Source organism: Rhipicephalus sanguineus, chromosome 5 (assembly GCF_013339695.2).
Source record: "Rhipicephalus sanguineus isolate Rsan-2018 chromosome 5, BIME_Rsan_1.4, whole genome shotgun sequence".
Taxonomy (NCBI): domain Eukaryota; kingdom Metazoa; phylum Arthropoda; class Arachnida; order Ixodida; family Ixodidae; genus Rhipicephalus; species Rhipicephalus sanguineus.
The window spans coordinates 70,658,830-70,685,227 of NC_051180.1; positions in this window are offsets into that span (position 1 = coordinate 70,658,830).

Genomic DNA, 26,398 nt, shown 5'->3' on the forward strand with positions numbered 1-26,398 from the left:
CGCTGCAGCATATCATCGACTTGCTCGCTAATTACCCGTCGTTCCGCTGCCGACACGCGGTATGGGCGCTGGCGTAATGGAGAGTGGGAACCAGTGTGGATGCTGTGAGTGATGCTCGCCGTACGTCCCAAGGATGGTTGGTCGCAATCAAACGATGACCGAAACTTTTGAAGCAGGGCGAGGACTTGGCGGCGGTATGAACTCGGCAGATCGGCATCCAAGGCGGTTTCAAGAACGTCTGACGACGGCGAAGACAGTGATGGTGAGGTGCAATGCTCGGAGGAAGTAAGGGCGTCGAGCTGATAACAGGGCGTGTCGTCAGAAGTCTCAAGAATGTGAATTGGGTCAATGGGCTGAACACGACCTAGTGATTCTCCGCGCAGTATGGTTACGGGTGGTTAAACGGATTGCAGACATCCGGATTCAGTAGCGAGAACGGCAAACGGGAGAGGTAGAGCCTTCCGACGCAGAAAAATAGGCGACGGCGTAAAGAGTATGGTGGCGTCGGTCGCGGCGGAGCAAGATACCGGCACAAGGACCGACATTTCGGGCGGTACTTCCGTGTTGGATACAACAGTGAGCTTTGCGGCTTTAGTTGCAGAAGGGTCGGGCAGTACGGATCCAGAGAATGGGAAAAGCGCCACTTCGGCTCTGGCACAGTCTATAATGGCCCGATGTTGCGACCAGAAATCCCAACCGAGGATGAGTTCATGGGAGCATGAAGAGAGCACGAAAAGCTCGACAACGTATACAGCGCCGTCAATGACCACTCTCGCGGTGCACGCAGCATGCGGTGCTACATGCTGTGTACTTGCAGTGCGCAGTAGCATGCCAGATAGCGGCGTGGTGACCTTATGCAGTTTTCTACAGAGCTTCTCGTCGATGACAGAAACGGCAGCCCCAGTATCAATAAGCGCTATTGTGGCAGTTCCTTCAACTATAACGTCCAATAAATTGCGCGGCGACTGTGCAGGCCTTGTAGAAGTCGCGAAGCTTGCAGTTCGTGCCTGCGGAACTGCAGTAGCTAGTTTCCCTCGCTGGGCGACTGGCGACGACGTAAGGGCGAAGGCGAGCGACGACGTGGGGAGGGTGATCGATGGTTGGCGAAAGGACGTCGAGGTAGCGGCGAAAAGTCTGGGTTGGAACGCATGGCATTACCGGTATCATCATTCGAGTAGCCGTATCCAGGTACTGCAACAGTTGGATGAGCAGAAGGCATGCGACGATTACAGAAACGTGCGACGTGGCCGGCGAAACCGCAAGCGAAGCATATCGGTCGGTTGTCACGTGTGCGCCAGGGGTTCTGAAAATAGCTTCGAGGTGGAACTTGGGGCGACAAAGGAGGGGGAGATGTTCGTGGTCGCATCGCGGCAGGAAATGCGACGGCTTGATGCGCAGATCGCGCTGCGACTGCAGCATAAGTCAGACGTGCAGCTACGGGAGCGAATGGTTGAGCCAAAGGTAGCGACTCGGCAAGCTCCTCGCGGATGGCCCTTCTGATGGGATCAGCCAAAGGTGTGGCAGGCTGTACAGGGCGATCTCCTAGCGGAAGCATGGACAGTTGGCGCGCCACCTCTTCACGAATGAAGTCCTTAATCTTGCCGGAGAGGGACATATCGGACGCCGGGTTGGCGGCAAGCGTGAGACCCGAGAGCCAGTTGGCAGGTGCAATAGCGCTGCGCGCAAGGACCCTTTGTCGACGCAACTCATCGAAGCTCTGGCAAAGGGTGACGATGGCCGCGACAGAAGTAAGGTTTCGCGCAAGAAGCGTCTGGAATGCGTCGTCTTCGATGCCTTTCAGGACATGCTGCACTTGGTCCTCTTCGCTCATCCAGGAATCGACGCGGGCACAAAGGTCCACGACATCCTCTATGTAGCTGGTGTACGTCTCACCAGGCAGTTGAGCGCGCTGGCGTAGACGTTGCTCAACGCGGAGCTTTCTCAAGGTGGGGCGGCCGAAGACTTCCGTGAATGCTGTCTTGAAAGCGGACCAGGTCTGTAATTGACGCTCATGATTGTGGAACCAGAGGTTCGCAACGTCAGCGAGACAGAAGATGACCGCACGTAGTTTAGCCGGGTCATCCCATTTGTTGTGCTCGCTGACGCGCTCATAGATGGAAAGCCAGTCTTCTGCGTCAGTCTCACCTGCTGCGCTAAAGACTGGAGGGTCGCGTTGCCGCTGGACGGCGCTGCAGCTGGTGGAAGGGGCGGCGGCTTCAGGCTGATTATTAACAGCGTCGGTCATAGTGCTTGAAACAGCTGGCAACGTTTGGTTGCGAAGTTCCAGGTTGAGGCCAGGGATTCCAGCAACCTCCACCAGATGTCGTACGACGATTTATTGTGCGACGGCGACGTCTTAAACAGTCGAGGTATAGCACCGGCAGAACCCGAAGGTAGAGCGCGTGCACAGCAACAACAGACGCGGAAGCTCTTTCTCTTCCTCACTACAACCCGAACTGAATTGGTGGGCAAAAATTTGAAGTGCACTACCGCTTCTTCCTTCGCTTTTGGTGTGCTTCGCCGCGCATACATCAGTTGCCTGCTACATCTTCCGGATTTTCTACAAATCGTAGACGGAGATGTCTCATGCATACAGTCCTTCCCGTATCTTGAGCGGTCTGGCTTACTCACATCCAACGAACACAATCAAAACTGTGTCTAGTGTGAGCAAATCTCTAGAAAAGAGAATGAAGGCACAAGCAAAACCATATCCTGAATAATTCGAGATTTAAAATTATGCTGGTTGGCTGGCATTCATGACGTGGTTTGCGAAGCGCTCACAAAAAGAACGATGAACGAAGAAGAAATGCTTTTTCACATAAAACTTCGAGGGCAAATATGCGACGCAGAACGAAGAAGGGAAACACACTTCACAAGCGGTCACAAGCGCTAGTGGTGTGTGTTTCCCTTTTTCGTCCTGTGTCGTCTATCTGCGCTCGAAGATTTATATGAAAATGCGATGCCAACTAGCCTACCTAGCCATCCTATTACGAAAGAATGCTTGGGTTGCCCATCGGGAAAGAACCCCAGGTGGTCAAACTTTCCGGAGCGCTCCACTACGGCGTCTCTCATAATCACATCGTGGTTTTGGGACGTAAAACCCCAGCATGTATAGAAGCACTTGGCTACATGAGCCGACTCTGAGTTTTATTTGGGAAAACAAGGGGCACGCAACCAGGCCGTTATCAATAACGCGTGAAGATCTCCGGAAGCAACTTGCTTCTAGGCACGAGATTGTTTGCGCTGGGCATCAACCAAGCCCACCATACACTACAACACATACTGAGCGAAAATGGGTAACGTTTGTCCCATTATCCACCGCGGTAACTTAGCGCGCAATGTGTCGGGTTGCTAAGCTCGAGGGCGCGGGTTCGATTCCCAGCCACGGCGGCAGCATTTTGACGGGTATGAAAGGCGAAGAAAACCCATCTGCTTCCCCCCAGCTATTATTACCACATGTCGCAAATAAAATTGTTACCTACAACGCTGGCATTCGACCCAACAGTCACTAACGGCGAGTTAAACCGTCAGACAGCGTGCGGATACAAATAAACGCACGTGAAGCGAGTACACGAGCTCTGATCCCGGCCTTTCCGTGTTCGGGGGCCAAACATGTTCGCAGCGTGTTCTACCAGCGACGCGCAAAGCGAAATCTAATTTTGAGAAACTCTACTTTGAACCATAGGTAAATAAGATAAGATTGAGTGGCATACCAGCAAATCGTGTGTCAAGACGGTCATGCGTACCCATACACACGCACATAAAAACAGATATCGTCTGAACAAGTTGGCCGAGCAAAAGTTAACAACTGTACTGTTTGGAGACTTAAGCATTTGTGAAGAATGCAAGAAAACGCCCCCTTTGGGGTATAACTGAGCTCTCAGTGAGTCACTTGAGCCTTTCAACTTTAGCCAAAATTGGTACACAATCACCTGATGCGGGATGTATTTCTCTGTGCAATGTATTTCATGAGTGCCTGTAGCTAGTTATATTTGGTTGATCTGTTCCAGAATCTCAGAAGTGCGACCTTTCTGAAGTGAATAAACGCTGTGACGGCCTCACAGAATGCTTAGAAGCACGGAAGCTTGGGCTAGTTTGTAAGGCATCATTGTACAACTTCACAGCGCCGAAAAAAACACAGCCCTTGATAGCATTTGTTTCGTCTACTCTTTTTTTTCCCCTCTGTCCTCGTTTTCGGCGCTGTGAAATTATATCATGCATCTCAGAATGCTCCGGCGCAATGCATTATTTGGCTTGGTATGAGGACTGAGTGGGTGGGTTCATTCGTTCAAGCGATAGAGTCATCAAGTTATTTAAAAAATCAGCAATGAATGCGATAGCAACAAAGTGGAATGTTATACGAAGTAAGAATAGCAGCTAACTCATTTGGATCCGACCTCGCGCCACTCAACAAAACGCTGGTAATACGGCCGCTGCAGGGACCGAAGGTGTTTTCGTGCTATAAGTCCTCTAAACGAGAAGCGTTTAGGGCACAGCAAGTTTAAGAGCCGTCTCCCGATGTTCGTCGAGATAGCGCATGCGCCAGTACTCACGATCGCGCCCCCATGAGCAAAGTTCACAATGTCGCATTTTCCTGATTTTTGAGGATTTTGGACATATTTCGGTATACACTCGGTTATGTATGTATATATGACAGAGAAAGCGTTATCGGGCAGCCAACGCGCGCGTAATTGTAAAAAAAAGAGAATACTTGAACCGGCGCAACACCTTGCGCCCAATGCACAGAATAACTGCAGCAGTGGCGGGCGATGGTGGTGACTGCGCCAGCTGCGGCGACACGGGACTCACAACGCAGACAACACGGAGGAAATGACCGAATACTATTTCTTTGTCTCTCGTTTCTTTTAGGGGCGAAGCTCCTTAAAGCGGCACCCGTTCGTCCCTCGTAGTGCGTAACCAGTCGTAACGCTAGTACCAGATCTTGACCTCCAAGGTGGTGCCGGTGGGAGATTTTTCCTGTGCGTTGTTGAACAATAAAAAATTCGCAGCGTGCGCGTTAACTAAAAGCCGAATTCTTCTGTCTCTCATTCCCCATTAGCAGCCATTGGCATGTTCCAGTAGGAAACGTTAGAAGAAGTAGAAGTGTAAGTGTTAGCTAAATGCCGACTTCTGTCTCTCATTCCCATTAGCAGCCATTGTTTACCTCCTAGTTAGTGCCTGGTGAGATTTCTCCTGTGCGTGAGGAAACAATAAAAATTTTGTTCAAAACGCCGTTGATTGATGAAATAAACCAACGAAAGACGCCAGATGTTTCCTAAAAGCAAAACGAAAGAACGCCAGATGTTTCTAAAGCAAAACGAAAAGACGCCAGCTGCTTAACGAAAGACGCCAGATGTTTTCTAAAGCAATGGTTTTCTAAACAATGAAAATTCACAGCGTACATGTAAAATTAAAGTGAGCTGCAAGTCGTCATAACTCTCATCGAACCTTTAGTATGAACGCGCCCGATCTCACGTCGGTGATGATGTAATGGGCAGAATTCACGGAAGATTCACGGTTTACCGATAAACCTCCGCAGCTTCGCCCTCTCATCATCATTCACTCCGTGGATATGCTGTGATTTTTTCTTTCTTTCTCTTCCCACTTTCACGGGCAGCTGCGTCTTCGGTGCAATTTAGACAGCAGAGAAAGCGTCAATGCCATCCAGGAAGCGGAGACGGTCCCGCGGGGACTGCATAGGCCGTGGCAGCGACCACTTGATGTGCATGCCTTGTCTTTCCTTCGCGCCGCCGACGACTCCGGTTTTATCTGCGCGGACCGACCGGGCCACGATGCAAAGTTCCCCTGGGAGCGGAGGCACGTGTATCTCTGAGGCCTTCAGAAAAAACAGAGTCAAAGCGTAAAATAGAAAAGAAAAAAGAAAGTAGCCTAAGTGCGTTGAGTAAAGCGAATGAGGGGGATGAAGACAAGAACGACTACGCCTCCCCTCATCAGTCCTCCCCCCCCCACCTGATCCCCCTAACTAACTTCATCCCCATAGTTTCTTTCTCACTCTCTCTCACTGTCAAACTCCTTGCGTCCCAGTGGTGCTGGTGCCCCTTAGGGTAAATGCAAGAACCCGGCATGTATTGCGCAATATGGCGGATTGCGAATAGCGACAGGCAGCATGCGGGCATAAGTGGTGAGAGATCGACGCATGCGCAATCGACGAATTTTAATAAGAATTAGATACCCGGAACACCTTCCTTCAAGGCAGGAGCAATATCCTCAGAAATTCTTCATTAGAATGTAGGTTCGCCGAAAAATTGATAATCATTGTTTCACAAGAGGTGGTCCTTCAGGTATGAGATATGCAGGAAGTTTAATTTTTGTTGATCTGATGTGAGGAGATGTCGGCGAAGAAATAAGGCGCCGGCTACTCCATTAGCTCTTGAAAGGATCGAGCATACAGCACACGAATTTCTCACAGTAACGCAAGGAGCAGCAGAACGTGGCGATTCAAAATTATGTCGGTGGCAAATTTCGACCTTAACATATTGGTTGAGAAAAAAGCATTGTGTGGGGTCGAAAGGAAATCTGAGTGTAGACAACGAAGTGTTTACAGCATTCGGCGTCAAGACATGGGAATTGCGCAGCGAGTGGGTAAATGTAAAGCTGCCCACACATTAGAAAATGTGCAACTGCGCCTGTGCGCGTGGCATTTTACGAACCCGTAGTGGGTACTACTAGTTGACGAAGCTTCGACAATTTGCGAAACGAAGAATGACGGCGTAGTGGCCACTTCGCAACTGTACTTGCAATAGGCACTTTAGGGTAATTGAAACGGTCAATGTTACGCGCACAAACGTTCCTTTGCTTGCGGCACGGTTGAAGGCGATGCGCAGGGGGCCCGACGATGTAGCTTTCTGCTCTTGAAGGCGAAGCTCAAGCATTTTCCAAGTTTTTTTTTTTTTTGTCTGATTCAGTCTCACGTCTACATTTCAGCCTTCTGCCGAAGCACGAATTATTTAGGCCTTCGGCCAAAGCATGTAGAATATTACAGCAGGAGAGAACTTCGCGCAAAAAAAAAGAATAATTATAGTGTAAGCAAATAAAGGGGCTTCGGAAATACACACATATACTTCAACAGGACTGATACTGTAACACATGCAGCGACTTCAAAGGCTACAGTTGGCAACACAAAGTATTAAACTTAACGCATAAAAAGGAAGCAATCAAGGTGTGACGTTTGCTTACTACGCGGCCAGTAAGCAACTCAATGCTATTTACTGTGGGGCGCCAGCCTCCTCGGGAATGCGCAATGAATGAATGAATGAATGAATGAATGAATGAATGAATGAATGAATGAATGAATGAATGAATGAATTAGCTTACTGAGCAGAATCAAAACCATGCAGTACCTGCCTGGGTCGGATTCGATAAAACATTAGAGAGATCCCACGCATTGTGGGAATCGGTTTCAAGCGAAGCTGTCAGCGAATACTTCTATGTTGTATTTTATGGCTTTGAGCGAAGCGTTACGAGGTGAACCGACATGTTTTTGTAATTATAGTACCTGTGCGCACATCGTGGGCTTACCAGGCACGTCGACAACACTGGTGTTTAAAGGGTAACCTATGCTGCGACGTAACGTCAGCCCTCACGTTAGAGTACATACTTCCGTATTATCGAAACTAAGTGCACCTTATGGTGCAATCATGTGAATATCATATGTAACTTTCGATAATGTATTCCTCCGGGGTCAAGCAGTGCTTCTATATAGCTTGTTGAATGGTAGGAATACAAATGTAATGTTTATTAGACCGCTATAAAAGTGGAGCCAACACTAGAACCACAGACGTTTATGCGATATTTGTAAACTCGACTTGCTGCGCCACCAGCAGGAAAGAAGGAGGGAGACAAGAAAGAGCGCAGACTACCAACTGTTTATTGTCAGTCCACGAAGCCAATAGATAGGCATGCCACATCACGATGAGCACAACATCAAGATTCGCTTTCAAAACTGTACCGCCGACAGAGCTCAGTTTTGTAAAGGAGTCTTGGTGCTATGCGCATCGTGATGGCGCTATGTGGCATGCCTATGTATTGGCTTCGTGGACTGACAATAATCTCTCTCCTTCTTTCCTGCTGGTTGCGCTGCAAGTCGAGTTTACAAGTATGAACCAAATAGTGTGCCAAGAAGTATTGCTGCAACAAGTTTATCTTATATGACGCCTGTATCGCAGGAGTGCATATTTAATGTTTATTGCTTTCTTGAAAATTAGATAGCCAGCACCACAACCCCAATCGACGTTGCACCGATATTACGCCTGCACAGGCCGTTTTTCCAAACCAGTTTATAGACGTGGCGTGGCTATGTGGTAGAATACCTGATTGCCACGCAGAATGCTTGGGTTCGATTGCTGCTGGGATTTTAATCTTGATTATTTCCATTCGTAGGGTAAGCGCTACCTATTTCGGTTTTTCTTAACGCTCTCGCATTTTAATTGCCGATGTCTGTTCTCGCCGTTCCTGGGTAGATATAAACTGTCAATCATCTGTGGCGCATACCCGTACACCATGGCCCGTGGTAAACGGCTACATGCCACACGTGTCTAGAGGAAGGGGTTTGACGACGTACGTGACAGGATTTTCACGTTATTCATGTCATGACCAGACGATCATATTCATAGTATCCTCTTACCCTCCCATGCCAATTTTGGTCTACACCAATCTAAGGAGGCGATCATGAGAGCCCCCCAGACGTAGGCGGCTAGATAGATAGATAGATAGATAGATAGATAGATAGATAGATAGATAGATAGATAGATAGATAGATAGATAGATAGATAGATAGATAGATAGATACGCTCAAAGTGTCAAAGTTTCGCTAAGAAATGCTTCGCATTTAATACGCACGCACGGTTCCATTATCCCTACAGCCTATAGCGTAGAACATCATCGCGTAAACCAGGCTCGGTGCTGCCTAGGGCAACTCCCAACCCCTACACTTTAACGAATGGGCAATGACGCTACACCCGGAAGTTCATTAAAGAATCCACGCGCTCAGCGAAATGAAGGCGAAAATAAAACGCGCATAATGGCGCCTTGCGTGGGAGTATTTGGGGAAAAGCTTTAATGAAAGAACTGAGCGGCACGTGGCTGAGTAACGCTTATATTACGCCTCTTCACCGGTGGTACATTTCATTTATTTCGAAACTAGTCGGAACCAGTTTTAGGCGGTCTGCTGCTCCGATCAGTGCAGGAGAACACAAGTCGGCAGCTATTTCGGTCTTCCTCTCGCGCTCAATGTGACAAGCCAGCGTTTGCGCGCACCGTGTTAGTCGACTCAACTTTCAAATTTAATCTTTCCCGACGCATTAATGGAATTCGTATACTTAGCGCACGGACCAAGTTCACATAAATGCGATGTACATTACACACGGATTGAAAGGAGACCTCATATTTTTTCATGTATATGGACTGCCATGTGCGATCGCTCGTGATACCGTGTTGTGTCGCTGTATATCTGGCCGCTAAAGGGAATGTTGGCTCTGATGCGAAGGTTGGAGTCAAAATTACGCCGATATGGCACGAACTGTAGATGCTGAAAACGAAAGTGCGAGCGTTACTAAGCCTTAACCCTTTGAAACGCTTTGTACACAATTTTGTACACCACTTGTTTTTGCTAGTGGTTTTGACTAGTGACTCAGGAAGAGGAGCGTAGTGAGCTTCGAATGAATTCAACCTCCTGCGAAATAAGTCTGCCTTCATCTACCTTTATTTTGCACTGCACTATTGCATATTATTACCTTGCTGACGGCAATACCGCGTTCGACGAGTCGTTCGACGAGTTGTTTGACAAGTATAATTTTTATTTGTTTATGAGGGTTTATATGAGAGTTCACTGGTAAAGCACGCTACTAAAAGAGAGAGAGAGAGAGAGCTCTTTATTGAAAGGCAGAGAATTTAGCCGGCGTGTGTAAATTCGCTGACTTGCTACTCTGCGTGGGGAAGGGGATTGGGGACTGAAAGACACAAAGAGAGAGAGAGATATAGAAAAAAGTATAAAAAGTTAAAATAGACTAAAAAAGAGGTAAAAACACAAACTGAGTTTTTTCGTATCTTGGGCGGGGACGTGTGCTGATGACTTATTACGTGCTTTCAAGGTGCCATTAAAGTTTGTCGCGCTCACCGATGCTCTCTAAATATCTGAATAGCAGTTTCATCGCTTGCCTCTGTTGCGTGGCGCAGGGTAAAGGGCCCAAGACACAGTCAATTGATAAAGTTCTTTTGGTCAGCATATGCACGCAATGTTGATAGAGCGCACGCTCTTCGGCATACGCTCGGCACTCAAACAAAATATGCTCGACAGTTTCTATGGAGCCACAGTTATTACAGTACGGACTTTCGGTTTAACCGAAGCGGTACCGTAAACTGTTTCCATAAGCACTGTTTAGTCGAATACGATGGTACAAAGTTTCGAGATGTCGAGTAATTCTGCATGGGAGTCTTGTTCTTAGATGTGGGTCGATAGAGTAGAGGAAAGCATAATGATGTGTCGGAAGATTCCAGAGCCTCTTGTTTTCTTCGGAAGCGAGTCTCTTGGCCAGCTCGGAAGCATCAGATTTAGTGAAATAGTTTCGCCTATAATTTCGGCTTCGAAGTCCTTTGCGTGCCGCTTCATCCGCTTTTTCGTTCGCCAGACGACCGCAATGAGCTGGTATCCACTGAAATGTGAAAAGTTACCTGTGGTAACAGCCAAGTGGTGTAAGTACGCTATGTCAAATGAAATCGGGTGATGATTTGTTTTCTTTAAGAGATTGAACAGTATCTGTAGAGCTCCCCTGGAGTCGGTGAGGACCACCCATCGGTTCGGCGTTTGACGTAGGATATAGAGGACAGCTTCTTTGATGCCATAAAGTTCTGCTGTCGTCGAGGATGTCCTCCTCTGTAGCCGATAAGACAGGATTTGTCTTCTGGAGGGGACATAGAGGCCATAGGATGAAGTCTCCTGAGTGGTGGAGGCCTCAGTGTAAACATGAGTGTGCTGGGTATAGTGCTCGGCTAAGTAGAGGAGAGCAGTCTGCAGCAGTGCGGTCTGTGAGATGCGTCCCTTTGCTCCATTGATGCCTGGTACAAATGGTTTTATATCAAGAGACGAAAGTGTCCAAGGAGGAAATCTCGGAGGCATTGTTTGCAGTGGCTGTCTAATAGCAGCATTTGCACGGCTTCTCCGAATGCAGAATTGCTATGGGTTAGATGTGCGCGGTACAGAAAATTCTTCTTCCCTTGTAGGAGATGTCGAAAATGAGTGCGCATGGTTTCCTGAGTAGAGATGACGTCTAGCGGAAGACATCCTACTTCCGCTACAGTTCCCGAGGTTGATGAGCTCTTCGGGAGGCCTAGACAGATTCGTAGGCAATTGTTTCGTGCGGCTTCTAAAGTTCTCTTGTTTGCTGGTGATAATCGGTGAAGCAGCGGTAGGCAATAGCGCAAGGTTCCTTCAATATACGCTTTCTCAAGTAGTACCATGGAGCGGCATTTGCATCCCCATCGTGTTCCCGCCATGAATTTGAAGAGTTGTGATGCTGCAGCTATTCTCGCTCGAATTTAGGGAGCTTTGGAAAGACTTGGCTCGCGACGCAAAACGTCTCACGGGGCCCCATATGCATCCGCCTAAGACGACTCTAAAGCCAAACGAATTTTTCCTTCTCAATCGATGTGTTGATTCTCCAGGGTCGCAGTCATTGCAAGCATTCTGCACGTTACCTGGTTTTGTACTGGCTCCGTGATCGGTCCAATTTTGGCGAAGCCACGATCTCATCTGATGACGTCGTTATGTGACGTCACTTTATGTGACAGCATGATAACGTTACAAACGTTGGCAACCTGTGACATCGTGATGACGTCATCACGTGATGACGTTTTTGCATCACTCGTATTGACGCCGACGGTCAATTTTCGCATTGGATGAGGCATCTACGCCTTTCGCCTTAAAAACAGCCTTCAGCTCACTGAAAAGTAGCTCTCTCTTTTGCGGCACCTAATTTCTCCTTTCTGTATAATCCCTTCTTTACACCGGTCTATGAGTTTCCGCCACCATCTCAGTAAAAAGAGTCGATTGGTTGATCGCTGAAATGTTTGTTTCGTAGAAGTACGGACATTTCAGATTTATGCCAATGTGTTGGCATACATGGCACGTTACAAAATGTACTGCAGAAATCAGTTGCGTCGGAACACTGAATCCCTGATCCACGCAGGAAACTTCCTGGTGTAAGTGCTAATAGCCGTAATTTTGTAACCGAAATGGCAGTTTAACTTTTATCCGTTCTAGTTTTTTCTTGTTCTTGTGTGCCTCCTCAATACAACTGTCGTGTTGTTGGGATAGCCGGCTCTAACGTTGCCTACCTTCCCATGTTTGTTCCATATATATAAAAAAATGATGGTTGTTCCCTTCGTCATAGGAACCGGAATAACACGAAAGTAAAGCGTGCCCTTACAGAAGTAACTGAATGTTACTGTACATTGATATAAGAGAGTATACTTTGGTATAAGAGAGTATACATGTATATTGATGTCTGGCAGCTATGGCACCATTTAACGTGTGTGCACCCACTTTGATGATTGGTGGTAAATCTCCATCCCGACGACTAACGTCCATGTTCAATGATTAAACAAACCCTTGTGGTAGCGGTAGTAGTCAACGGTGAAAGCGTAATCAGAGAATGATGTGTGATAGCCAGAACAGCGTCACGTATTGGACGCAGAGCTTGGTCGCCATCCCGCGGCATGTTGAAATGTGATTGAAAACCACGGCCGGACTAGAGGGAAACGCAAAGCGCGTTGTGCCACTCCATTAGCCCGGCCGCGATTTTTCTCGGGGCGAGCGCGTGAGCGGGGAACGCGGTGTTACAGCCAGGTGAGGCAGGCGCGCGTCGCAGAGCTATTTTTGGTTTGGATTAACGTGATGCTATCAGCGAGGCCGACGCTTGGGCTAAGGTCGACACCTCGCAGTGTGTTAATGAAGGCATTGAAAAAATTGAACTTCTATTGAAAACGCGCCGAACGGGACGGACGTGTAACGCGTTGTAAGTGCTAATCGCGGAGGCCACAGTAATGATGAATTACTTTACTCTTCACTTCAGTGCTCCCAGAGGGCAACACCACCCCGCCGACCGGGAGAGTGGTAGATATAAAAGGCGCGTTTGTAAAGCCTCTAGCATATGTGACCTTGGCGCAGTGTACAGCATGTCCGATGGCCGTTGACGGAACTTTTTTTCTTTGCCATCTGATCGTGTAAATTTGTCGACGTCATTTCCGTGACGGAAATACGTCACTGAAGTCTTGGTGCACCCCAGCATAACACAAAATTTCACTTCTCAGGCTCAAACAACACTGACAACTGTATCTCCCAGATATATAGGCACTTCAAAAGATCTTAAACAAGGTATTCATTTCTCTTTCTGCTTTATCGTCCTATTCCAAGGCGGAAAATTGTTATTTGCTTCCTCATCATGGTAGAGGCAAACGTCTATACGGGAAAGCTAGAGTGACAAGATGCGTACCAGCTTCCGACAAAACCTTTGTCGTGTACTGAACAAATGGTCGACGATAAGTAAAATTCAGTGTCGAGGCGTGTTGACGTCGTTAATGCAGTGCAGAACATTCCATTATCCTTACGGCGACGTATATGGACACTGCAATCTGCGCATAGTGTCGTTTTTAATGTTTGAAAACTAAGCAAAAAGTGAGACAAAAAGTGAAGTTTAGATGAAATCAGAAACCACATAGATAACCTTAATAAAATAAACTCCCAGCTATAGTCCTACACTAGGGTACAGCAAAAGCTCGTTAATTCGACACTCGTTAATCCAGAAAATCATATAATTCGGACGTGTTCTCCCGTACCAGCCAGCGCATACGTTGTATAACGGCATCAAACTCTCGTTGATTTGGACATAATTGGCAGCAACTCGGTTCATTCGGACGATCCCGGGACCGCACATCGACGGCGCTTCGAAACGCGCCGAAATCGAAACGCGCCGGCGCCGTCCGCATTATATGTCATCATTGCGTACCGTATGGTAACAACAGGAAAGCCAGAACCGTGGCCTCTGGGATCGGCATCGGTCAGAATCTGGCGCTACGATCTATGCGCGTCTCCTTGAGCGGCGCTTCAACCACCACGGGAGCGACAGAAAGTACAGGCTTCAGACTTTTTGTTAACATTTTGAAATGAACATTTTGAAATGAATCCACACCACTTGCCCAAGCGTCAACCCTTGAAAGCTTCAGATTTGCTTCGAATGGATCTCGTTCTTGAGATTCGCGGCGCTCATTCACCGATCTAAAAACAAAGTGATATGAAGTTATTTTGAAACGCACATATGGTTAACTTCCTTGCTTTTCTTTTCATTCCTCCTCCTTGCCTTCCTCCTGTAACCAAAATGAAGCGGTCTATTAATTATTGAGCCACAACACGTATCCGTTGTCTTGAAGGAAAAGTAAGCACGAAAAATAAGCCACAAATGTACCGGAAGTACACAGAGCTTGCGCCATGACGTATGTCTCAGTCAGGTCGCGCACTGCCATCAGCGGTGTATAAAAACAATAGCAAGATAACTCAGTCAGCCAACCGAAATCTATGGTCCACAGCGTGCCCTCTCGGTGTCCGGAAATGGCCGTCACATTGCATCATGTCATATAGTTCGAAAACTCGACGCCCCGGATTAAAGCCTCAGGGATTGTTTGCGAGTCATCTTCGTGCTATTCACTGCTGTTCACTACCCTTGCTACGTATTACATAGAAATGGACGTAGGCTCATGTGAGCCTACGTCCATTTCTACCCAAGTCTCGGTGGTGCTATACAATGGCAGGCTCCCGCGTGAAATCCGGATTGATGGTTCCGTTGATCCAAAGGAAACGGCGAAAGAAGTATTAAAACAGTGATCTCCGACCGGAAATCGCACCGGAGAATTGGATGTACGTGGCGTACGTATTTATAGGGCGTGGTATCGCTAAATCCCATTGTGCCCGGGACTGTGAGTTTAGAAAACCTTACATTAAAAGTTGTAGTAGAGGTTGTGTGGACTGGGCTAGAGTGCCTCAGGCAGGCTTGCCCATGTTTTGATAGCTAGATTTATCTTTTTTACAAGTCCTCTGGCCTAATACACGTCATGCCAATACACGTGGTGCAGGTAACTTTTCGATCCTCGGTCCTCCACGAGCCCGCTCTGTTCCCTGGAGCTTCGTTCAGGCACCCGCCTGCGCTCATACTGAGGCAGCATGTCATACGACGATCCTGCCAGCGCTGTCACTACCTCTACCCCGCCGCCCCAAGCCATGCCTTCTACTATCATAAACGCCCGCACTAATACCTCTCTCTAACAATGACTCTATGCCTGCCAAGTTTCACACGTTTCACCCTCTAACGAACGGAACGATCAAACTAAATTGAACTCCGCACGAATATGCAAGATAACTTTGAAGTTCGATATTCACCTAAGAAGAAATGCACGGAGGAGTTGAGGGAAGTGATAATAAAAATATGCTGAAGTGAAAAAAATGCAACAACCGTTTTACCTCCCAATCGTTCTATACGCTCCCTTATACGTGAAAAGCTTGACCGTGAAGACGTAGACTGAAAAATGCGCTTCTTTTCTCGCGCGTATTACTTTCCTTTGGCTCTTGCGGGGATCAGTGCAGAGTTGGCGAAAGTTTAGCGTCGTCTATCATCGAAGCACTACAACGAAACTCAGAATGCCCTTCCAGCTTTTCCCGAGTTTCTGCTCCGATGACGCTGCCACGTCATGAAACATCCCGAGGGAAATTTCAGTCTTCGGATAGGAAAAGAAAGGAGAAACGGGAAGCGGCGGATGATATATCTTTCCGGTGGACGCGAACCGGCATCAGTTCATGCACCCTAAAGGCACCTTGTGACAGTGACGAAGAATATGGCCGGGATAAAAACCTTAAGCGCTCACACCTTGTTACGTATACCTGCGTCTTGCGTAAACTTAAGGAAAATGTTTGCCGGGCTATTTGTCATTTTGTAATTGTCTTTGAAAAAAATTGGGGGACGCTTAAGCTTCACCTTTAAGAGTTGAACGCGATAGCGATATCCTGCCCCTAGTGCGCACTTCGAACACCACGAATGTTTAACAGAATGCGCGCACTAAGGTATGTGCCTTAGTAATGGGTAGCATGCTTTAAACCAGGAGCAAGTATGCGCGAGAAACTTTTTCGAAGTTGCGGTGCACCCACTACGTGGTCTTAAGGGAATACCCGCAGCAATGTGTGTGCCTTTTGTAATGGGTGGCTGTCTTTAAACCACCAAGTCGTTATGATATCGACGTGGTGTGGCGCCCGATGGCAATTTACGCTTGTACCACGCATTATTACTGCGATATTACATATCGTACTGTGACACCTGTATACATGACGCGTATTTTTTGGGAAGCATGAAAGTTACTTTCAGTACAGCTCCAAGCAGAGGCGTGGCTGTGAAGACAAATACCGACACAGCCACGCCTCTGCTGTATGTATGTACATAGGCAATAAAGAAAGAAAAAACAGAGGCGTGGCTGTGTGGTAGAACACCTGCTTGCCACGCAGACGGCCTGGGTTCGATTTTCACTTGGAGCTAACATTTTTAATATTTATTTTTATTTGCAGCTTTTTCAATTTTTCGGTCGCGGACAAGATGATGATTTTTCGCTCACAACCAACGGCGCCGACGCCGACGCCGACGGCGGAATTTCTGCGATACGAGCTCTTTAACGTCATCGCGTTAAAAATCCGTAAACGGGGGGTGGGTGCTCGAGCCGACGTTTCGACAAGTGGACTTGCCTTCTTGAAGAAGACAAGCCCACTTGTCGAAACGTCGCTCGAGCACCCACCCCCCGTTTACGGATTTTTTCATCGCAAGCTCCCATCTTCCACTTCCTGCTGTTTGTTGTAAATGTCTTTGTCATTTTGTATATGACAAATTTTTGTGCATGATACTGCTAATGTCAGTCTTAACTGCCTTTGACATTTCTCAGTAGAAACTGTGTTTTCCTGCAATAGTACGTGAGATGGAACAACACATGGCCCATTTTACTGTTACACGCACAATTCTTTTAAGTTACTGTTATGAGAACAGAAAGAAAGGAGATGATTTTTCTAAGGGCTCGTTTATCTTTGTTAGACACAATATTAATGAGAACTAACAGACAATAACGCCAAGGAAAATATAGGGGGTGTTATCTGTAGTATTTAGAACATAAATGTGAAGAAAGTAAAGTGGACGAAAAGATGACTTGCCGCCGGCAGGGACCGAACCTGCGACCTTCGAATAACGCGTCCGATGCTCTACCACTGAGCTACGGCGGCGGTCATCCTCCCGTCCACTTTTTGGGGTATATATGTTGATTAAACGCAGGAGTGTTAGTCAGCGCCAATCGCAGCCATGGCGGTTCCACACTCGCCGCCATGGCTGCGATTGGCGCTGACTAACACTCCTGCGTTTAATCAACATATATACCCCAAAAAGTGGACGGGAGGATGACCGCCGCCGTAGCTCAGTGGTAGAGCATCGGACGCGTTATTCGAAGGTCGCAGGTTCGGTCCCTGCCGGCGGCAAGTCATCTTTTCGTCCACTTTACTTTCTTCACATTTATGTTCTAAATACTACAGATAACACCCCCTATACTTTCCTTGACGTTATTGTCTGTTAGTTCTCATTAATGTTATGAGAACATGACTTCCCCTCCCCCCAACTTTTCCAATTATATAAGGTGGGCGCCAAGTGTGCCCAATACATTGCTCAGTCGTAGCTGACTCGTAATTGCTTAAATTTCGGGCTTATGGCCGTGCAGATTTTCGACGACAATGGCGGCCGAGGATCCTTGACGTTGCATTCCGAGAACTGTTTACTTCCCACCTTTACTCTTGGAAACTCGGGGACCAAAGGCAGGCCGTTGTGAGCAGCATATCATCGCATTATTTTCGCTTGTGCATCCATTGCGAAGCATCTTTGCTTTAGGACTCGACTACAGGGGCTGAGGGAGAGGGAGGAGTCACTACAGCGAACTTCAACCCACCCACCCCCTCCTCCGCCCTCCGCTAATTAAGAATCATGCGCACGCCTATGCGTTCACGTGCTCTGTTGCGCACGTATTGACGTTTTGGCGAGCCATATTTCACTTCCAACGTTTTCTACGCTGCTGTCGGGCAAAGCTGAACGTACCTATAAGGCTACTTCGGGGAGTGGTTTCCTGGCAACCAAATCATAAAAATTTATGGCCTCGGGGCACAAACTGACGATGTCAATGTGAACCCTCTTTTCTAAGAGCACTCAGAGCAGCACATTTGGAGAATTTCACGTAAAGAGATACACGTTTAAATTGTATTCCTCGGTCCGTGCCTCGCGTACGTGTCTAACGTAGCCTTTGACATGCGTCAAAGAGCATTATGTACAGCTTACTCGCAGCTTCTGTATATGAAAGGTGGTAACTCAGGAATGGCGTAAATTGTACGACTGAATGCGGAAGACGCACGGAATACGCACAAGAAAAAAAGACTGCAACGGCTTCTAGCATACATTACTGCGTCGAGCAGCGGTGTACGATAGCCGGGAGCAATAGGAAACCACGAGAACGAAAGATGGGAATCCATTTCGTCTTGGGTCAGTTTTATTTACACCCGGAGGCTGCAGGTCCGTGCAATAAAACGACTCCATTTCGGCCAGCGAGGGGCGCAATAAATTCCGGATTCAATTCCGCGAACGCTGAAAGTGAAGCGCCTATATTGTCGCGTGCTGCGAGAGGTTGCTTTGCGCCCGACTGACTTCGAAGCTCCGCCGCACGCGGGCGCCCAGGGAGAGCGAGGAATCGCATAACAGTTATCTACCAGCTTGTAAAGTTCTAGTATCAAATACATTCCTCAGCGTATATGCCTCTCACGCGCATTCGTTGCCCTAGCAAAGGCGGAACTTTATGGAGCGACAAAGGGGCAGATATGGAGTGTCTCACCGTAGGCTTGCTCGGTAATAAAGAACCTTTACAAGAGAACGAAGAGACGTGCCAGACAGCACACACAATGACACAAAGCCGGGGAAAACGTTTTTTATCCCCTGCTGTTCTTTGTTTATCCGTACATATAACGCGGACACAGCCCCTGGCACGGTATGCGTCGGCAATATACAAAGGCTAATCTTGAAAGAAAAATCGCATGGTCCCGTATGAATTTGCCTAAGACGACTCGAAGGCGAAAGCCGTCTTGTTTTTCTTCACAGTCTCTTGTACTGACCTCTTCCTCCCGATAGCTCTCTGCACCCAACGTGGTCTTGCAGTGCCTCCGGGATCGGAGGCTTTGGAACCTTTTTGCACCTCACGTGTTTTTGCAATGCCTCTCTGATCGGCCCACCTTTGACCAAGCGACAATGTCATATGATGACGTCGTCCCGTGCCGTCACTTTCTGTGACGTCACAATGACGTCATGATGTAGTCACAAAATTTTGTGACCTGTGATGCCACTATGACATCGCATGGTGAGGACATGACACGATGACTTTTTTCATCGCTCGTGTTGGTGCCGACGCCGCCGACGCCAACGGTCACTTTTCGCGCTTCATGAAGCATATAAGGCTTTCGCCGTATAAAAAATGTACGGGCGGCGTGCACACACAAAATACTTTAGTCACTCCCATCACGTAAGACGTTATCTTACTGTTTTCATGAAGATCGATCGCTGTACTTCGGATGATTATTCTGACATCTTGTGCACAGTGCTTGAACCACGTGTTCCGAAAATCTGTCACCAGAGAAGTGCTGCCTTTTCTATCCCTATTAGCATAGTCCCTCAATAGCTTTTCTGGTCACGAAACTGCCGCCTCAGTTTAATATAGAGCTAGCGGCGGCCGCTAGGGGCGCCACAGTAAAAGAAAGGCCACCCAGCGGAGCGGCCGCCGTAGGCGACGCCTGTATTTTTTATTCTCTCGTACGTCGCGGCCGAAAGCCCCACTCTTTTTAGACAATATTTACATTCTATTTTGTTGTAACAACTATGCGAACTAAACCTGGAACTACTGAGAATGTTTTCTTACCGAAGACAAGGCGAATACAAAAAGTAAACAATCTCAAGTTCAGCTGGCGGCTCAATGTGTCAGCAGACGACGCGCATAGACCTTTTGCTACTGCGAAATTTGTCCTTAGCAGTCCCAACAGGCCTCAAAAAAAAAAAAAAAAGAAAGAAAGAAACTTTGACGTTACTGTGATGCGCTGTACACAGAATGAGACATCAGCGGCGTTACCATTAAATGCCTGACAACCTGAGCTCACTGTTATCTCCCGAACTTCTGATTGCACACGTGTCGTTCCAGCAGTGGTTGCGGACTAATTTTACGTAACATAAAATGTTCTAGGACGTGAGCTTGCATTTGCCGGTAGTCTGTTCGGAACAGATACATCGGCAGATCGTACCGTCAAGAAACGCTTGCTTGATGGGAAGTGTTGTCGTCTTCAGGGGGGCGATCGGAGATCTGTTCGTTCCGCTTGTTCGTTCTCCTGGGGAAGAACAAGCGCGCTGATTGGCTGAAGCGGGAGATGCCAGTCAAGGCCGGGGGCTGTCGCCATTTCTTTTTTTTTTTTTGCTTGATCTTTTCTTTTTTGGTGACGTCATATCGCGGCATAACGAGTAGGGTGATCGGAGATTTCTGTTCTGCGCCGTTCGTTCTGTACCCATTCTGGCGGCATACGCGATTGGTCGAAGCCGGAAAAAAACACGTCTCTGAGGGGCGTAGCCATTTTTCTTTTTGCTTGATCTTTTATTTTTTGGTGACGTCATACCGCGTCATAACGAGCATGTCGTCTGCTATAAACGAACGGAGCGCGAGACCGTTCGCAGGCGTTCTCTCGAGCGAACAAACGGCTTCGCACGGCATGATGCGGCGGTTGCGGCTGCCGCAACAGCTGATTTTGAGAAAATGGCGCTTGCGACCTGTGCTTCTCTTGCGGTTGGAGGTGCGAGATGCGTTTGAAGACATGAGCGAGTGCGGCGTCGCTTCTGTTCTCGAAACGAACAGTGCGAAGAAAATGAACGGGCCTGCCACTGGGCTGTGGTCTTACGCGCAGGGACTTCTTAGTTCAAAAGCGCTACCAGCTACTTCCACGTGTCGTCCCGGTCCTCACTCGTGAACGACGGCCCCAGTGGGCACGACGGCGTAGGTATCTCTGGGTGCTCTTTTATAAAAGCCAGCAGAAGCTCCTTTTGACGATTCGACACCCGGGAGCCAAGCCAGACATTGCGGTGGGACGACGTCTTGAAAAACTGCGCCAACCGCCACTTTTCTCTTTTTTTTTTTTCGCGTGCGCGACTTCACATAGCGAGCACGTTAGAAAAACTAACACCAATAAATATCAGCGCTCAAACCTATTGCTGTTTGAGAAACTGTTTGAGATTGAAAAGAAAAACAATATCTTTTCGTATAACAACTGTATTTATTAGAAGGCGAGAAACCCTTCGTTTTGAAATATACGGTCCCCTTGCCGAGGACAAACGATGCGCGTCTACTTCCGGAAAGCTCGTCGCTCACCGCTGACGATTGGCTGTCCGCTTCCTCTCGGCGGAAGAGAGCTGCGGACCGCCCACTTTTGTGACGTAACACCGCCAGAACGAACGCGGAACGAACAGAGATCTCCGATCCACCCCCCCCCCCCCCCCCCCCCAGGCCTCGAAAGCTTTGCTAGTTTTCGTGCGTATCAGTTTTCGACACAGTTTTCCAACGCGATTTATGTTGACAATATCGGCGATGGAAACCTCACAGATTAATATATGTCCTTGACTACGCATTGTGTTTCTTAATCTCTATCACTCACGAGCAGGGTGACGAGGATTGACGCCCATTTGCATTCAGTGCCGTAATTCCTTGGCGAACCAGGACGCATTAGGATTATAATCGCGATCTTTCTTTGAAGGAAATGAATCCGTGCAAATGCTTATGAGAAATGGATAACGTTCGCCTTCACTCAGTATTGGGGTAGAGTAGAGCTCAAAAGACATTCTAAAGGTGTACTGACACAGAAATCTTGCATATTGTTTTTTTTTTTGTTACATTAAGTAGCTAATGGCCCGTTTGCCACGGCTGAAAATTCCCTTTGCACACGACGGCTTTCGAGGTCGTTTCAGTGACGTTAAAACTGTCCGTGGTCGAGACTTTCCATTCGTAAAGTTGGCCGTGGCCGTGGAACACACGAGAAATGACGTTAGGCCTGAGGCGCGGCTTGTCTGTCGACAACGATACGGCGTCACAGTTGATCGTGAAATTGTACACATATACGGTGTCCGATGAATCAAAGTGCCTCGCACACATACGCACATGCTTCGAATCGATGCTGAAGTTGTCCGTTTGTTGCTGCGTTATGGCTCACTTCCAGTCTTGAACTACCCATGAACACTTGGCAGGGAAAACATCGATACATTTTCAGTCGCTGCCCTTGTAGCCGAAACGGCACCTCGGTACGCAGCGCCTAAAAGGCATCGTCACGAGAGCGTGCCGATTCAACTGTACGATACCTGAACTTGGCCCTTATCCAAAACGCAGTCACAGACAGAGAGTACACGTGCAAACTTTCAGCTCACGCCGGCTGCATTTGCGGCGTCTGCGGTGTCTGCGGAATGGCCTCTAAGCGACGGTGGCGCCGCGGCGCGGCAGCTTGTCGCGCCATATCAAGCTCCCCCATAGCGTGACGGCGAAGTTTCGTGACCAGAAAAAGTATTGAAGGACTATGCTATTAGTATAAAGCGAGTATATATTTCACCGTTGAGTAATGAGCTTCGAATTTCTCGCGCAGAGCTTTCCCAATCTCATGCGATTCAGATAAGGAATTTGAGATCAACGCTTTCTGGAGCGTTTATGCCTCAATCACAGATAAAATTCAGATAAAACAAACAAAATAGTCACAGTCCAGCTTTCTTTTTTTTTCTTTCGGAAGTCAATTATCACTGCTAATAATTTTTTATGGATGTCAGTATACAGCTTGCGATGGCGATGTAACTGTACATGAGAGCTACATAGCTTACTCTGCATGAATAATATTTTATGGATGCTACAGTGTATCCCGTGAATAGGACACCCTTGATATTGAACTTTTTTGCAACGTGTAGTGTAATCATACATTGTACTGTAGAGTATACTTTTTAAGTACAATTTAACTGCCTGTGATTGTTCTATCGCAAGTTTCACGTATTGTCAAATTTTTCAATTCACGTACTGTCAGTGGTTGGATCCTTATGTGCATTGGTGCGTCGGTGTGTTTCAATTGATATTTTCTTGTTTGTGTGTTTGATTAGGCGAGAAAATATTTGTTGCTATCTTCTTCCGTATTGGTTTGTTTGATTGTTTGTTTTGGGCCGGGCTATCCTCGCTTTCTTTTTTGCATAAGAAACAAGGGGTACTGAGCGAATGAAGAAAGGGAATTTTGAGGGCTCGTTTCTTTGGTTGACGCAACCTAATCAAAACCAGCAGATAACTAAGCCACGGGATGTGTAAGGGGAGGTCAATTATACTGTTTTTGACTGTATTGTAGTAATGATGATGAAGATGTGAAGAAAGTAAAGTGGACGAAAAGACAACTCACCGCCGGCAGGGACCGAACCTGCAACCTTCGGATAACAAGCCCGATGCTCTACCAATGGAGCTACGGCGGCGGTCGTCCTCTCGTCCATTTTATCGGGTACTTATGTGCATGCAAACTTGGAAGTGTTAGTCAGTGCCACTCGTAGCCATGACGGCTAGTGTGGAGCACTGTTTCTTTACCTTCCTTGGCTTTATAAGTTGATTGAAAATCTAACTTAAATAAGAAATATGGGAAGAAACGAATGCGGCAGAGAAAAAAGATACCAAGTAAGTATATTATAGCCTAACATACTCCGTACACATGAAGGTGATAGTAAGATATACCCACAAGGCAGAGAAAAAAAAACGGGCATTTTTTTATATTCTAAACATCGTGGATATATATTTCCGAGCCATTTAAAAAGACACGCAAGTGCGGCCGCTATAAAAAAGAAACGGAAAGAAACGTCTGCTCTGGAGGCGCTGTCAGTGCTCCTTCAAGCGCACAGAAAACGCGGCAGACCGAATGACAGGAGAAAATGGCGACGTCAGAGGTAAAGCTGGCGGCATCGAGGGTTTGCCGTGTACAGGAAGCCCGATTCAAAAGTTGGACGATGACGCCACAAGAGCGCTTGTAGGGACCCCAGATATAGAAGATCCCCTTCGTGAGTGGCATTCGCCGATTACGCTTGGATTCAGCGACTGCCTCCATCCAGACTGTAACAGCTCTCGCCCGCGCAATCTTTTGAAAGCTTAAGAGAAATCGTCCCGATCTAACCTGCCCGCGTGGCATTTAGTTGAATGGGCAATGAGGGAAATGAACAGGAAGAGAAGTTAGACAAACAAGTTCTACGCGGCACTGATCGGTATACGTTCCCAAGGCAAGTTTGAAGAAAATTTCTTCTTATCTATGCTCGCAGTAGTTAATCCCGCAGCGTTCGCTTAAATTTTTATTCATGCTTCTTCGAGATAAATTGTTGAGGAAACTAGTCGCGTGCTTTAAACCTGTCGATCTTTCTTGGGTGAAGTTTTTGCTAAAGACAGAAATGAAGCGAGTGCAGTATGCGCTGCTTCGAGATAACGAGAAATGCCACGAGAAGGGGGAAAAAATGTAAACGATTCTGAGAGAGAGAGCAAAATCTCCGAGTGCCGTAGCGGACGCGATGCATCAGTGTCTGTTTGCGAGAAGTGCACGCAGCGGAAGTTGAAATCTCAAGGGCGTCCCCGGGGGTGAATGTCAAAAAACAAGAAACGAAATGGTCCAAGCGTAGCACGCGTGCGCAATTTTTCGTTTTCTTAACTGTCACATCGTTGTGCGCTCGCGTTTTGATATTTTCGCCAACCTAGTCAGGAAACGGGCTTAACAGCGGCGTCCGATTTGTTTTGAGAGGCTGCGCACGCTCTAAAGCGATGGTCTTCGTAGCAGCGACTCGAAGAAAAGAATAACGGAGTCAATTTGAGCTGAAGGGCAACAATCTCGATCGCCTCTACCTCCCGATTGGCGATGTAGCACGCCCCCTTCGGTTATTTTCCTTCTTTTTTTCTCTTTTTTTTCGTAGTCAGGGCGGGCCTTTCTGGCTCTTCTTATAACACAAGTATTTTTTTAGAAGATGCGTTTAAGTGACATGAGAGCGGCCGCTATATTTCTATAATTTTGCACATTGGTTATTTTGACTGCAGAACTGCACAGACGGTCTCTAGAGGCAGGCGGTATTAGCAATACTGTTTCTTTAGGTGTATTTGTGTAGTTCGAAGCTGTTTAATCTAAACAACACTGCCGCCACCCCCCCCCCCCAAAAAAAAGAAAAAACAGAAAAAAAGCTTTTGTATTTTGTATGCACGTATATACAAGCGCACACACACATGCACACACATATGGGAAGTGGGGGAGTGGGTCATACCCTTCTCTTTAAAATAAAATCCTAGACGTTCCCCTTTGATAGCTGAGATTTACTTGCCTATGTAGAGTTCAGAAAAAAAGAAGAACAAAGCAATGTCACTGGAGAGACTTCATTTTGATACAAAGGCAATGGGTGTTCAGGGGACAACAGATGGCTGCATATGTGCGACCCGAAGCCGAAATAAAGGCGAGACTGGCGTCAGACAGCTTGCTGCGAAAAATAGAGGCAAAGTTGGATTATGAGAGAAGGTTGGAAGGTGATCTGATTAAGAGTGGTAAGGTTGACACGTGGTGTGAGCCGTCTTAAGAGCTGTACTGACAGTAAGAAGCAGAATGTTTCAATATCAAGGAAGAATCCCGCCTCTCAACGGCATGGTCGAGACGTCTCGAATAAGGAACGTGGCAACGACATTGTCTTAATTCAAGTTCGAAGAGAAGGAGTTGGTTACGAAACGCGTTACTTGCCGACACGCAAGAATTCGACGAACGCGCCACTAAGTTATCAGAAGCATGCACCACGCCGTCTTCACCAAGCTTTGAGAGGGAGCGAACGCTGCCGAATTTGGCGTTCGTCTGACTGCTGGCGTCAAATTAGAGCCGAGTAACTCCCTCGCGAAGGTGCGAGAGTTACGCAATAACCACCATGTGAAACCGGCATCTTTGAGAATAGCAAAAACGTGCCTTTTGGCAATGGTGTTTCGTCAGAGCTGTCTCCGAGTGACTTGGCCAATACGGGTAAAAAAAAAAAATGTGTTTCTAGGCACGGTGGTATTGCTTTGGGACAGCACGTTTTCCCCGCCTAGGTAACAAGGATAGTGGCGCTTCGAGTGAATTTTGCAGCATTTTGGCGCCGTGGGTGGATCTGAAAAGTATACCTCTGAAGCTTGAAATAAAAAAACTAGTCTTTTAAAACAACACAATAAACGAAAATGAAAGGTGCCTCAGATAATTACAAAA